This window comes from Heterocephalus glaber, unplaced genomic scaffold (assembly GCF_053883595.1).
Source record: "Heterocephalus glaber isolate CG9 unplaced genomic scaffold, H.glaber_assembly_v1.0 deba00000347, whole genome shotgun sequence".
Lineage (NCBI taxonomy): Eukaryota > Metazoa > Chordata > Mammalia > Rodentia > Bathyergidae > Heterocephalus > Heterocephalus glaber.
The window spans coordinates 37,377,729-37,391,290 of NW_028258143.1; the positions used below are offsets into that span (position 1 = coordinate 37,377,729).

A 13,562-nucleotide genomic window follows, 5' to 3' on the forward strand; every position below is an offset into this window, starting at 1 on the left:
CCCCAGTTAAGATCACCAGTGAGACAAATGTATTTAGTGTGTCCATTGCAAAATGTGACAGACGTATTAAATTATAAAATGATGATATTAGCATATAATTAAATGTAAATAAATAAAATTATTGGCATTAATACTTAAGTAATAATATAAATTATAATTAAGTATTTGTGAATATTCAAGAAGGTGCCTTTGGATAAGAGTTAAATGCCTATGTGAACAGATCAACTGGAGAGATTTAGTGCCAAATGACCAATCAGAGTACAGACACAACAGACAGATAACATGGCACTTGATAACGATGTGGTTGTGTCTAATATGAATCTTCATAATTCAATACATCATGTGTTGCAATGATGCACTACACAGGCTACCTGGACAAGAAGCACTCATTTAAGGAGAGCTCTATTGCTGGGTCAATGATTCTGCAGGAAATGGACAAGAAATTCAGGCCAGAATTCAGGGTTTGGAGAGAAATGATGATGTTCCAAAAGATGACATGGCTGTATTTGAATATATGTAGATATTTGTACATAAGTAAATGTAGACTTTTATACATAAATAAATGAATGAATGTACATTGTTGAACATGAAAAAATAAGACATCTGAAAATAAGCCCTACTGCAACTTTTGGAGTAAAAATGATAAGACCTGATCTTATTCTTGGGGAAATACAGTAAATGTCGTCCAGTTTACAACCTATTGTCCTAGGTGTAAAGGTGTAAGAGTGCCCTGGAGAAACATTAACAGCCAGGAAAGAAACACTTATCCTTTACTTCGGACTTTAAAATTAACTATTTAGAACCTCCAATGAATTGAGATTTCCCTGAAGGAGATCCACTAATAGGAAGGACAAATGTCAGTGACGGAATTTCACCACATGGGAAGGGAAACTGAAGAGGTAGTCTTGGCTCAATACCAGGGCTTTACTTACCAGGGATCAATACCAGGGCATGAAAAGAGTTATTCCTTCATTCATTGTGAAAATCAGACTTCAGCCCCATCCAAAGTAGTCATGCCATTCTGGAAGAGGACTTGAAGACTGAAGACTGAGCATGTGAATAGAAACAGAATGAACTGCCATCTTGGGTGCCCACATTTTCTCAACTGATTTAAATTGCAGAAAACGTACACTATCTTATTTCCAAGAAATATGTGATTTTGAAGCCTCTTTAACACTGCAGGATGGAATTTTGGTAATGATACTTTTTGACAGCAACTGAAGTAATGGAGCCGAACTGGAAGTAATGGAGTTGAACTTGGGCAAGTTCTCCATTTCTCAAGGTTCTCAGGAAATTTAAGAAGGAAGATGGAAACAGGATCAATGAATGCTAGTCTACAACTGCTAAGCTGAAAACTCAGAAACTCAGAAGACTAATTTAAATATTGAAGATATATTATCTGTTTGCTCTAAGCTGTTAACCAGGTCTTAGTGGTTAAATTCAGAATAGAAAAAAAAAAGGAAAACATTTCTAAACCTAAAGGAAGAAGTCTGTGGGTAAGGAAAGAAGATGATAGTGGTGAGGAAAACATACTCATTTCAGTCAATTCTTTTTCTCAGAAATTGTCCAAAGGTAAAGAGAGAAAGAAAGTTTTGGGGATAAAGGAGTTAATTGGAGGACAATTCAATAGACCAGGAGCTGTCAATTGCAGAAAGTTAGAGGGACTGGAGGAAGTGGGACACATGGTCACAATAGGAAATCTTATCAAAGTTGTTAGGAAGTAGCCTTTTTCTAATGACACACGTAACATTTTTGATATTTTTTGAGCATTTTTTATTCATATTTCCTTGTTACTCATAGTTCCAATCATTTACCAGTACCAGAGTAAATAGAGAAATTAAAAACTTCTAGCACTTTTTTCCAAAGCATGATTCCTTGGAGATACAATGTGAGAATCCTCTGAGGAACCTATTTAAAATGAAGATTCCTTAACACCATCTAAGCCTATTTGACAGAATCTCTGGAGCCCAATACATAGAAACCTACATTTTAACAAAGCAGCAAGCCAGAACTTGTCTGAAGACTTCTGCTTCAGAACCACTGACTTTTCTCATGTCTAGTCCAGCAAGTCTGACACACGACTATTCACTCACGTCCTGTTTCAATCAGTACCTCTGTCCGTAGCTTTAAAACCAAGTGTAAAATTGCCACTGCCTGTGGCGAGGAAATGATGAACAGATCTTCAAATACAGCTCATTAGGATCAGAATCTTATCCATTATCATCTTTTATGTTCTTCCTATTTGTATTTTTAAATTTTTAAAAATACGTTTTCATCATCCATAGGTAACAAAAAGTGGTTCAATCGCTATAATTAAGCAATTTTTATAAAAGAAGACTTCTCTGTCCTGTCAATTAGTTTCTTTCTCATTTTCTGTACCTGATGCAGTGATAAGGTTAGAATAATATATGAAGAGCTGTTGGACAGGAAAATGGGTACAACTCAGTCTTCTCTGTTCCTTCATCCACCCATGCACGCTTAATAGTAGTAAATTTGTGAAGTGACCAAAATCCTCTCAGACTACAATCACCAAATTACCGCTGTTGTAAAGAGTAGAAAAAGAATTTAACACACACACAAAAAATAAATAAAGAGTAGAAATGCTTACTTCAAACCCAAGTGGTTTGCTTAGATTAATTATTTTCCAATTTCCTTTACAATGTATCTGATCTAATGTTTTAACATAAGTGAAGTTATTTCTACTCCTTGCTTGAAAGGTATATGTACAATAAAGAATAAATTTCTGATTCCAGCCTGAATTGAAGTTAGGGTTTTTTATGGCTGAATAGAATTTTATTTTGTACATGTACCACACTTTCTTTATCCTTTCCAATTTCTTGTATCATTGCTTTCATTCTCTTCACATATATAAGTATATACATATATACTACACATAATCAAATATATTGGACTTCTATTATTTCAAATGAACTATTATCTATTAAATCAAGACAAGAAAAAATGTTTTACTTTCATTCTCTAGTACTCTTCTTTTGTTTATATAGATTCAAATCACTGATGTGTATCATTTTCCTTCTTAAAGAATTTCTTTTAATACTTCTTACAAGGCTGGTCTACTGGTAGGAAATCTACTCAAATATTCTTTGTGAAAGTCTTCATTTCTCCTTTTGTTTGAAGGATAATTTCACACAGTACAGAATTCTAGGTTAGTGGAGTTTTTTCTTTCAACTCTAAATATTTTACTTTCCACTCTCATGTGGCTTCTGAGAAGAATTCCAATGTAATTCTTACCTTTGCTCAAATATACTAAGGTGTTGTATTATCCTTCTAGATGCTTTCAAAAATTTTTCTACACCTCTGATTTTCTGGAATTTTAGTATGATATACCTAGATGCAGTGTTTTCTAGTTATTTATCCTATTTTGTGTTCACTGGGTTTTCTTGAACTGTGGTTTGTTGTCTAATATTAGTTTGGGGACGTTTTCCATCATTATTGTCTCTAAAATTGCTTCTGTTTCTTTTCCTTCTTGTATTCTTTTTATAGATTATAACTCTGGTTTTGTTTCACAGTTCTGTTCTATTTTTTTCTTGTTTTTTTCTTCTGGAGTTTCTAATATCAAATACTAAAGCTTAGAGATTCTTTCCTACATGTATTCATTCTTCTAATGGGCCCACTAAAGTCATTCTTCATTTCTGTTATAGTGTTTTTGGTTTTCTTCATCGTGATAAGAACACTTAGCATGAGCTGTACCCTATTAACAAATTTTTAAGTATACCTTATTGTCAAGATATAGATACAATGTTGTAGGGCAGATCTCTAGAGCTTTTTATTCACCTTACCTGGCTGAAACCTTATACATATTGATTAGTAACTCTTCGTTTCCCCATTTTCCAGAACATGGCAACCACTATACTACTCTTGAATCTATTGATTTAAATATTTTAGATAGCTCATGCAAATGTAATCGTGAATATTTGTCTTTCAGTGAATGGCTTACTTCACTTAGCAAAATATTTTCATGATTTATCCATGTCATTACATATTGCAGGTTTTCCTTCTTTTGAAAGGTTGCATAGTACTCCATTGTGTATTTACCACATTTTCTTTATTCGTTAATCTTTCAGGTGAAATTTAGGTTGTTTCTCCATCTTGGCTACTGAGAATAGTGCTGTAATGAACAAAGAAGTGCTAAAATTACTTCAAGATCCTGATTTCAGCTCTTTGAATAAATATCCAGAAATAAAATTGCTGGCTCATATCATGGTTCTATTTTTAATTCTTTTGAGGATTCTCCATACTGTTTTCCATAATGACCTCAATTTATATCCCTCACCAAAGATGTATAAGAGTTTCAATGTCTCCACATTCTTGCTAACACATTTTATTATTTTCTTTTGGATAATGACTGGGATAAGATGTTTTCTTATTATGGGTTGGATCTGCATTTCTCTGATGATTAGGAAATTGAGCATCTTTTCATACATCTGTTGACAATTTTTGTGTTGTCTTTGGATAGATCCCTATACAAGTTTATAGCCCATTTTTAAGAATTAGTTATTAGCTTTCTTTACTAGTAAGTTGTAGGAATTCCATATATATCATATAGATGATTAACTTATCAAATATATGTTTTACAAATATGCTCTCTCTTTCTATTCATTGTCTTTTCACTTTGCTGATTTTTTCCTTTACTATGAAGAAACTATAGTTTGGTGTAGTCTTGTTTCTTCATTTTTGTTTCTGTTATCTGTATTTTTGATTTTATCATACCCAGTTGCCAAAATAAATAATGTGACACTTTCCCTTATCTTCTTTAGGAGTTTTACAGTTTCCAGTCTTATGTTTAAGTCTTTAATCTATTTTGATTTGATTTTTGTATATGGTATAAGTGAAATGTACAATTTCCTTTTTTTATGTATGGTTATCCAGTTTTCCTACTTGCTGAAGAAATTTTTCTTTCCCTGTTGTGTGTTCTTGGCACCTTTACTGAAGATCAGTTGGCCATATATTTATGAATTTGTTTCGGGTCTCTCTGTTTTGTGCCATTGGCCTGTATACCTGTCATTATGCCAGCATCACATTGTTTGGATTATTCTCTCACTATATTCTAAAAGCAAGATGTGTGATGACTTCAGCTTTGTTTATTTTTCTCAAGTTTGACTTATCTGTTCATAATCTTTTGTGGTTCCATATGAATTTCATAATTGTTTTTATTTCTTTAAAAAGGCCTTTGAAGTTTTGATAAAGAATTGCTTTAAATCTATAAACTTCTTTGGGTAGTATGGATATATTTTAAATATTCAGTCTTCCTACCCTTGAATATGGCATATCTTTGTACTTGTTTGTACCTTGTTTAATTTCTTGTGCTATTGTCTTGTAGTTTTCAGTATATATATTTTCCACCTCCATAGTTAAATTTATTTATGGATATTTTATTCCTTTGGGGGTTTTTATAAATAGGAATTGTTATCTGAATTGTTTACTGAATTGCTAGTATATACAGACACAACTGGTTTTGTATGTTAATTTTGTATTCTGCAACCTTATCAAATGTTTTATTAATTAAAATGAATATTTTCATTCACTCATTCATCAAACATTTATTCCGTGTCTACAACAGCTTCTAAGCTGGTATACCAGGCGTAATTTCATGTAGCATGCATTCACATGTCATCTGATTCCAATGAAACACCAGACCCACAAAACTACTGAAATTTGCACTTGAAATTAAGGCACAGGTTAGGAAAGCATTTGCCAGGGAGGTGGCTCGGATGATCTGTTTCAGTGGGGCTAGTTCTTGCATTACATAGCCAACTAAGAATAGTTTCTTTTTTTTCTGTTTTTTATTTGTATGTGTTTGTGATATATACATCTTGAGGACTTGACACATGTACATATTACATTTTAATCATTTTTACTTTGCTTTGGGAGAATATCTCAAGTCATCTGCAAATGAGGACAATTTTACAGATTCCTTTCCATTTTGGATGCCTCTTATTTCTTTTTCATGCCTACTCACTCCAGCTAGAATTTCTAGTATTATGTTGAAAAGAAGTAATGAGGGTGGGAATCCTTGCCTTATTTCTGAGTTTAGAGAAAAAGCTTTTTTCATCATTAAGTGTGATGTTAGCTGTGGATTGTTCATTTATAGTCTTTATTATATTGACAAAAGTTCTTCCTATTCTTTGTCAAGAACATTTTTTTCATAAAAAGATGTTGAGTTCTGTCAAATGCTTCTTTTCTGCATCTTTTGAAATGATCACATGATTTATTATCCCTTATTCAGCTAATGTGATGTACAAATTTTGAATCATCTTTTCATTCCAAGGGTAAATTTCACTTGCTTATAGTTTATGATCCTTTTAATATGTCATTTAATTCCTTCTCCTGTCACTGCATTTTTATCCTTAACATTTCTTTTTTATTCTTTCTTAGAATCTCCATCTCTGTAATTGCATTGCCCATCTGTCCTTGCATGCTGTCTACTTTATCTATTATAGCCCTTAGCACATTAATAATAGTTTCTGCAAGTTCCCAACCTGGAGGGGGGGAGTAGATGGGGCATAGGAGATGAAAAAAGAATTAAGATGTGTTATGTACATGTAGCAACTTCCCATGATGAATGTAATCATTATGTACAGCAAACAGGTTCTCATAAAAACTAAAATTTTTAAAAAGCAAGTTCTCAATCTGATGATTACAACATCTCTGTGATGTATGACTCTGGTCCTTGTGCTTACTCTGTCTCTTCCTTGCTCTCCAATCTGGGAAGCCAGGCTGGGAGTAGTTTGCTCTAGACCTTACTGCTCTGATGGATTTAGAAGAATTGTTGATTTTTCAAAATTTGCTCAGCTTTTCACTCGTTAGGATAGAATGATGACTTTCAAGTTCCTTATATAACAGACCAGAAACTAAAAGTCTGCCAATGTTTTCAAAATAAAAATTTGTTTACATTTTTCTAAAAACTTTTCCCCATTTATTTTATTATTTTATTATTCTACTACAGTCTCTATCCTTTCTTTTATTGTATCTTAAGTATTTATTACACTTCATTTTTAAAAGTTTTATATTTATAGAAAAATTGTGTTGTCATACACTTTCACCCAGTTCCCCTATCATTAAGATCTTACATTACAGCACATTTGTCACAAATTGTGAACCAATGTACACACATTAACTGAAGTTCAGACTTTCTGCAGATTTCCTTTTTACCTAATGTCCTTCTCTTTTCTAGGATGCCATCTAGAACACCATACAGCATCTAGTCATCATTTGTTAGTCTTCCTTTGCTCTTGACAGGTGCTCAGACTTTACTTGCTTTTGGTGACTTTGATGGTTTGAGAAGTAGTGGTTGGTATTTTATAGAATGTCTCATAATTGGGATTTGTCTGATGCTTCTTTCATGATTAGACTTAGGTTATGGGTTGGTGAGGAGAGGGCAAGGATACACATTATTACAATGACTTTTCTCTGTTGCTGTTGTTCTTCACCACCGAGCTGAAGTAGTGCTTGCAAGTAACTCTACTATAGAATTATTATCTGTTCACCTTTTCCATACTATAATATTTGGAAAGACATCATCATGCTAAGCCTATACTTACAGAATGAAGAGTTATTCTCAATCTCTATAATAATATATGCTTATTTATATGAGTAACTTGGAATTTTTCTGCACAGACTTGTCTCAACCTTTGTTTACTATTTATTCAGTCACTTATTTGTATCATTATGGACTCATGAAAGGATATTTATTTTATATTTTAAGTTAGAATATAATATGATTTTATTTGTTACTCAAATTATTTCTTCTTTCATTGGGGACATTTCATTTGACTTCTGCGTCCCTTTGACATATCTGTTTCTTTGTTTCTTTGTTTGATTTTTTTGAAAACTTCTTTATATTCTAACACTAAGATAAGGCTGGTATGTTATAACTTGTGTCTCGATGTCCCCTATGTGGTCATAGGTGGGGCTTTTCAGACATAGATGGATCTAAATAAAGTATGTGACCCTGGGAGTAAGTGTGTGATGCTAGGACCAAAGTGTGATTACTAAATTAGTCTATTGATTGGTTTGCTATAGTTCTGGGAGTGGATAATGAGAAGGCCTCCCTGGGTGTGAGCACTACCCACCCTAAGGGCCTGTACTCTAGACAGAATATAAGGGACAGAAAGAGGGCTGCTGGAGTCACTTGTTGCTTCCTGCTTGCTGCCTTCTGCCTGCCTGTTCTGCGATGCCATTCTGCCATCCCACCCTGCCTTAGAGCCAGCCAACCATGAACTGAAACCTCTACTAACTCTGAGCAACAATAAACCTTTCCTCCTTTAACTTTGGGTGTTGGGTATTTTGTCTCAGCAATAAGAAAAGTAACTAAGACATAGTACTTATACAGTTCCTGCTCCAGGCCTAGAATAAACCATTTCTGCAATGAACCCTGGTTTCTTTTAATGGAGAACAATATTTTAAATGAAGAGCTCAATGGCAAATGTGCTTATAGCTTTTAAAAGATTATTTCTTATTGGCCCTTTCTTTTGACAGAGTAAGGAAATATATAGGTATCTGTTTTAATGCATGTATACATACATATCTATTAATAGTTCTGTCTGTAATCATCTGTACTTAAAGAAGCTAATATTGAGTACACACTGACATCTCCAACTCTAATCCATTACCACATGGGTTGTGCTAGCCTCCTCCCTTGCTTGTCTGTAAATTCCTAATCCAACAAGGAGAGCTCCTACTCCCATCATCAGCTATTCACTTACTAATTCTACAACTCCAGTATAGATGCATAGCAGCAGCAGAATTGTTAACCAGTTCTCTCATGGGTAACAAGGTTTTCAACTAGAGAAGAACTGTAAATATATTTTTTTGGCCTTGTTTTTAAGATAAGGTCTCACTATGTAGTTCAGGCCAGTCTTGAACTCACTAAGTACCCCAAGCTGGCCTCAAACTCACAGCAATCCTCCTGCCTCAGCCTCCTGAGTGCTGGGATTGCAGGCATGTGTCACCACATGGGGCTTTATTTGTATTTATTTTTACAGATTACATTTCCAAAAGGACTTAGGTCAGCATCTTTTCCTTCCACCCACTGAGCAGATTATTTCACTTTTGTGCCACAGTTAGATTGTTTTGCTACATGTATCCTAGGATTCCCCAATTTAACCTGGCTTCTGTTAATTTGCATAATCTAAGACTAATTGGTGCTGTAAAATCCAATGGATTTTGATAAACACATGAAGTATCCACAGTTAAAATGTCATGCACGACACTTTAACCATACTACAGACTTCTCCAGTCAGTGCTCCACTGCTTCAACCCTCTCCTTGCTCCCACCTTCTTTACCCTGGAAAGACTTTGATGTCTTCCTAACTCCTGTGAAACTGCCTCTTCTGTACACATATGAATGTCCTCACCCCTTTTCACTCTATTGTCTTTCAGTTAGCACCGTGCATTGAAAATTCATTATGTCTTTTTTGTGATCATATGAATAACTAAATAATATTCTATTTTATGGATATACCAAATTTATTGATATTTTCTCACAGTCCGTGGATTGTGTTTAGATTCTCTTAACAGTACCTTCCACAAATTGGAATCTTTTTATTTTAATAAAGTCCAACACACCAACTTTTTCTTTCGTGAATCATCCCTTTACGTATCTTAAAGTTCATCACCAAACCTTGGGAAATCTAGCCTCTCTCTTCTGCTATCTTATAGAAGTTTTATCTGTAGTTTTGTGCTTTACATATAAGTCTAGTTAATGTCTACATTGAGTTAGTTTTTTGAAGCATGTAAAGATGCATATTTTGGGTTATTTGTTGAGAAAGCCTCCCTTTCCCCCTTGGATTGTCACTATTTGTCAAAGAGTGACTATATCTCTGTGATTCCCCTTCTGTCACATTGTTCTCTTCCACTTATTTATATGTATGCTCTTTTGCCATTGCCATGTTGTCTTGATTATTATAGCCTTATACTAATTCTTGGAAAATGGCATTGCAAATTTTCAAGCTTTGTTCTTTATCTCCAGTATTCTGTTAGCTATTTCAGGTATATTATTTTCCAATATAAATTTTAGGAATCACTTTATTGATATCTAAAGTTACCTTGCTCATAGTTTATTGGGATTGGCTGAAATTGTATATTAAGTTGAAAATAAGTGACATCTTAAAATTATTGAATCTTCCAATCCAAGAACACAAAATGTTAGGTTTTTCTTGATTATGTTCATCAGAGAGTTATTGTTTCCCACATAGAGATCATGTACTCTGTTGGCTTTAGAGCTCAGCATTTCTTTTTGAGGGAAGTATTTTAAATATTTTTTTAAATTTGGAATTCCAACTCTTCACTGCTGGTATATAAAAAAGCATTGATTTTTGTATATTGACCTTGTATCCTGTGGCCTTGCAATACTCACTTATTGGTTCCAGAATTTTTTGTTGTATTGGTGATTCTTTGAAATTTTCTACATAAACCACATGTCATCCACAAAGACAGTTCTTTCCTTCCTTCCTTATTTGTATAACTTTTATTTCCTTCCATTGTCTTATTACACTAGCTAAGATTTTCAGTACTATGCTGGATAGGAAAAAAGTGAAAGACAACATCTTTGCTTTATTCCTGATGTTAGGGAGAAATCATACACTTTCCACTATTATGATATTAGCTGCAGGTTTTTGTAGACTTTTTATCAAGTTGAAGGACTTATCCTCTATTCTTAAGATATATATATATGTGTGTGTGTGTGTGTGTGTGTGTATGTGTGTGTGTGTGTGTATGTGTGTGTGTGTATATATATATATATATAGATATATAGATATTTCAAATTGCATTTTCCCTTTAAATTCTGGTGATTTCATTCCTGATCTCTCCTGACTTTTGCTTATGGTTGATCATTTCCTTTTGTGTTTTGTAGTTTTAATGGTGAGTGTTTTATTTGTGTTTCTGTGAAAGCTCTACTGTCCTCAGCTCTTAAAGGAGAACCTATCACTGAATTCACTTATTTACATTACCTGAATAGAATTTGAAAGGAAAGAAATAACCTGTTCACTCTTTAATAGTCTCTTAAAATCTGTCATTCAAGACACCTGGGAGGCAAAATTGCAAGGTCAAGAATAGACCTGGATTTGCTACCCAGTTTTTTAGCTATTTTACCTAGAGTCTTGGCTTTTTAATTCCAAAGTACTTTATATAAAAAATAAGATTATACCTTGCAAGCACAAGGTCCCAAGTTCAATCCCAGGTATCAAAAATAAATAAATAAATAAGATTGTAACATTTACCATTTATTTTTACTAAAAGAAAATTAAGAGATATTACCAAGCTGGAGACGTGGGTCAGTGGTGGGGCTCCTTGAACCACCTTGCAGACAGATTAAGGTGCTCCTCATCCCCGACCCCATCTCTTGTTGCTCATGCCTTTGTCTAATTCCTGCTTCTTGAGGCTACAGCCTATGACTTGCTTCTGTCAATCAGTAGATGACTCACTCCATAGGATATGACTTTTATGATTGTGTTCTGCTATGTGGCAAAGCTGTTGGGATGTCATGACCATGTTACCTATGCTACCTATGGCAAAGATGATGGGAAGGCATTCTAGCAGTTATGTTGTATTGCAAAGATTATAGGACATCACACCTGTGATTAGATCACATTACTTAAGGCTCTGTCTTGTTTGTTGCTCTTTATTATCTCCTTTGATGGGTTTAAAGAAACTGTCACAAATCACTTGCCCAGTGATGACAATCTGAAGGAACTTAGAATTAGGTCTTTCCCCAGTCAAGCCTGGAAAACTCTGTGATTACAGCCCCATGTAGCCCATGTCCCAGACTCGTGACCCACAGAAATGTTGAGGGAATATATAAGTTAGGCTTTTAAACATGCATTAACTTATCAAACACCAATAGAAAATGAATGTATATATAAAGCATCTATTAAGTAGGTAATATTTTATGTGATGTGCAGTGCTGAGGATCAAACCTGGGGCCTCATTGTATGCCAGGCAAGTGCTGTATCACTGAATCATGTCTCCAGCATGGCTGTTCCTCTTAATGGCCTCAAATAAGTTATGCCAAGGGGTCTCCCGGGTTTTAAAAACTGCTTTCAAAACAACCACCATTACCCGTGCTGGTGCTCCCTCACCCAGTGCTTTGAAGTGTGAGGCCAACCTGGCAGAGGTGTGCATGAACTGGCTCCTGTCTCAAGGCTCCTGCAGTGTTCTGCCATTCCCAAGCCAGTGGGCAGAGGCTGGATACGCCAGCATTCAGTGGAAAAGATATCTTTATATGATGACTTGAGAGTAGAAACTAGTGCCTCAAAAACAAGGCTGGTCCTAATACTTCAAACTTCTGTGGCCTCAGCTTCAGGTACAGAGGCAGCTCTCACTCGTGCAGAAAGCCAAAGAGCAAAGCAAAGCACTGTCCTTGCCCCAGTCATTGACTAAAGTAGGATGATTCCTTGGATGACCAGCAGATGGTGGATGACACGCCACCTCAGGTCAAAGCAGGTTGGAGGACGCATTCCCAGGGGGTTGAGGTTCAGATTTCTTTAGCTGAGCAAGAAAATCCTATGTTTCCTATGATTATGAGAAAATAGCGAACCATAAAAGAGAGGAACAATGGAGACAGCAGGAGTTGGAGAGACAGAAGGAAGTAGAAGAGAAGGGGAAAGAGGCCTACAGACAGACTGGTGGGTTTTCAAGGTGACCAGATCCAGATTCCAATGAAGGGAAGTAGGAGAAAAAGAATATGGGAGGAGCTACTATCACCCCCACTCACCTCCCTCAAAAAGAGAGACAGAGGAGTTACTGAGATTTTCCACACCAGGAGGACTCAAATCCTTGATCATAGTCTTCCAAAACTCCTATTCCTTCCCCAGTGGAAGAGGAACAGAGTAGACTGATCTTCATCAGAGACTGTGACTCTTCAGCTAATGTGGATCACACGGTGGCACATAAGATCACACAGAAATGTGGCATTTTGGAAGGCCAACGTTGGGGGAAACGGGAGCAGGGGTTGAGCCCCACATTGTCAGTAAAGAAAATCAGAAAACAGGGCAGCAGGATCAATATGGGTGATGCCACTTGGATCCTGATGAGTCTCAGGATATATCCAAGAAGTCAGATTCAATGAATTCTGCATTAACTGAAATACTTAAGCATCCTACTAAAGTGGCCCTACTGAGGAACATAGTTTGTGCAGGAGAAGAAAGATATGGAAGTTGAAACCAAGGTGAAAAATATGGCCAAGTTGGAAAATGTGTGATATTTGAAATCCTGGTACCCATGCTGATGAAGTAGTACACATATTTTTAGAGTTTGAGAGAGTTGAATCAGCAATTAAAGCTGTTGTTGATCTGAACATGAGGCATTTTGGGGTTTGGGTGGTAAATGTATGTTTCTACAATCTGAATATATTCAAGGTCTTGGATTTGACAGAACAAGTTTGATTTTAAGAACTACAATCATCTCCAATGATTCTTAAATGGGCAGTGACTGAGCAAAGACAAGAAAAGCTGTTGTACACTGAGACTGCTGGAGGGACTTCTGAGATATATAGTGATTGATCCCTGTAAAATTTTATGCTTTTTAACATGCACATTTTG

At 35.3% G+C, this 13,562-nt stretch overlaps 1 pseudogene; it reads left to right on the top strand.

Annotated features, from left to right (window-relative positions):
* Window positions 1-13,550, top strand: part of LOC101717351 (splicing factor 45 pseudogene) — a 32,118-nt pseudogene extending 18,568 nt beyond the window's left edge.
* Window positions 13,551-13,562: the final 12 nt, after the last annotated feature.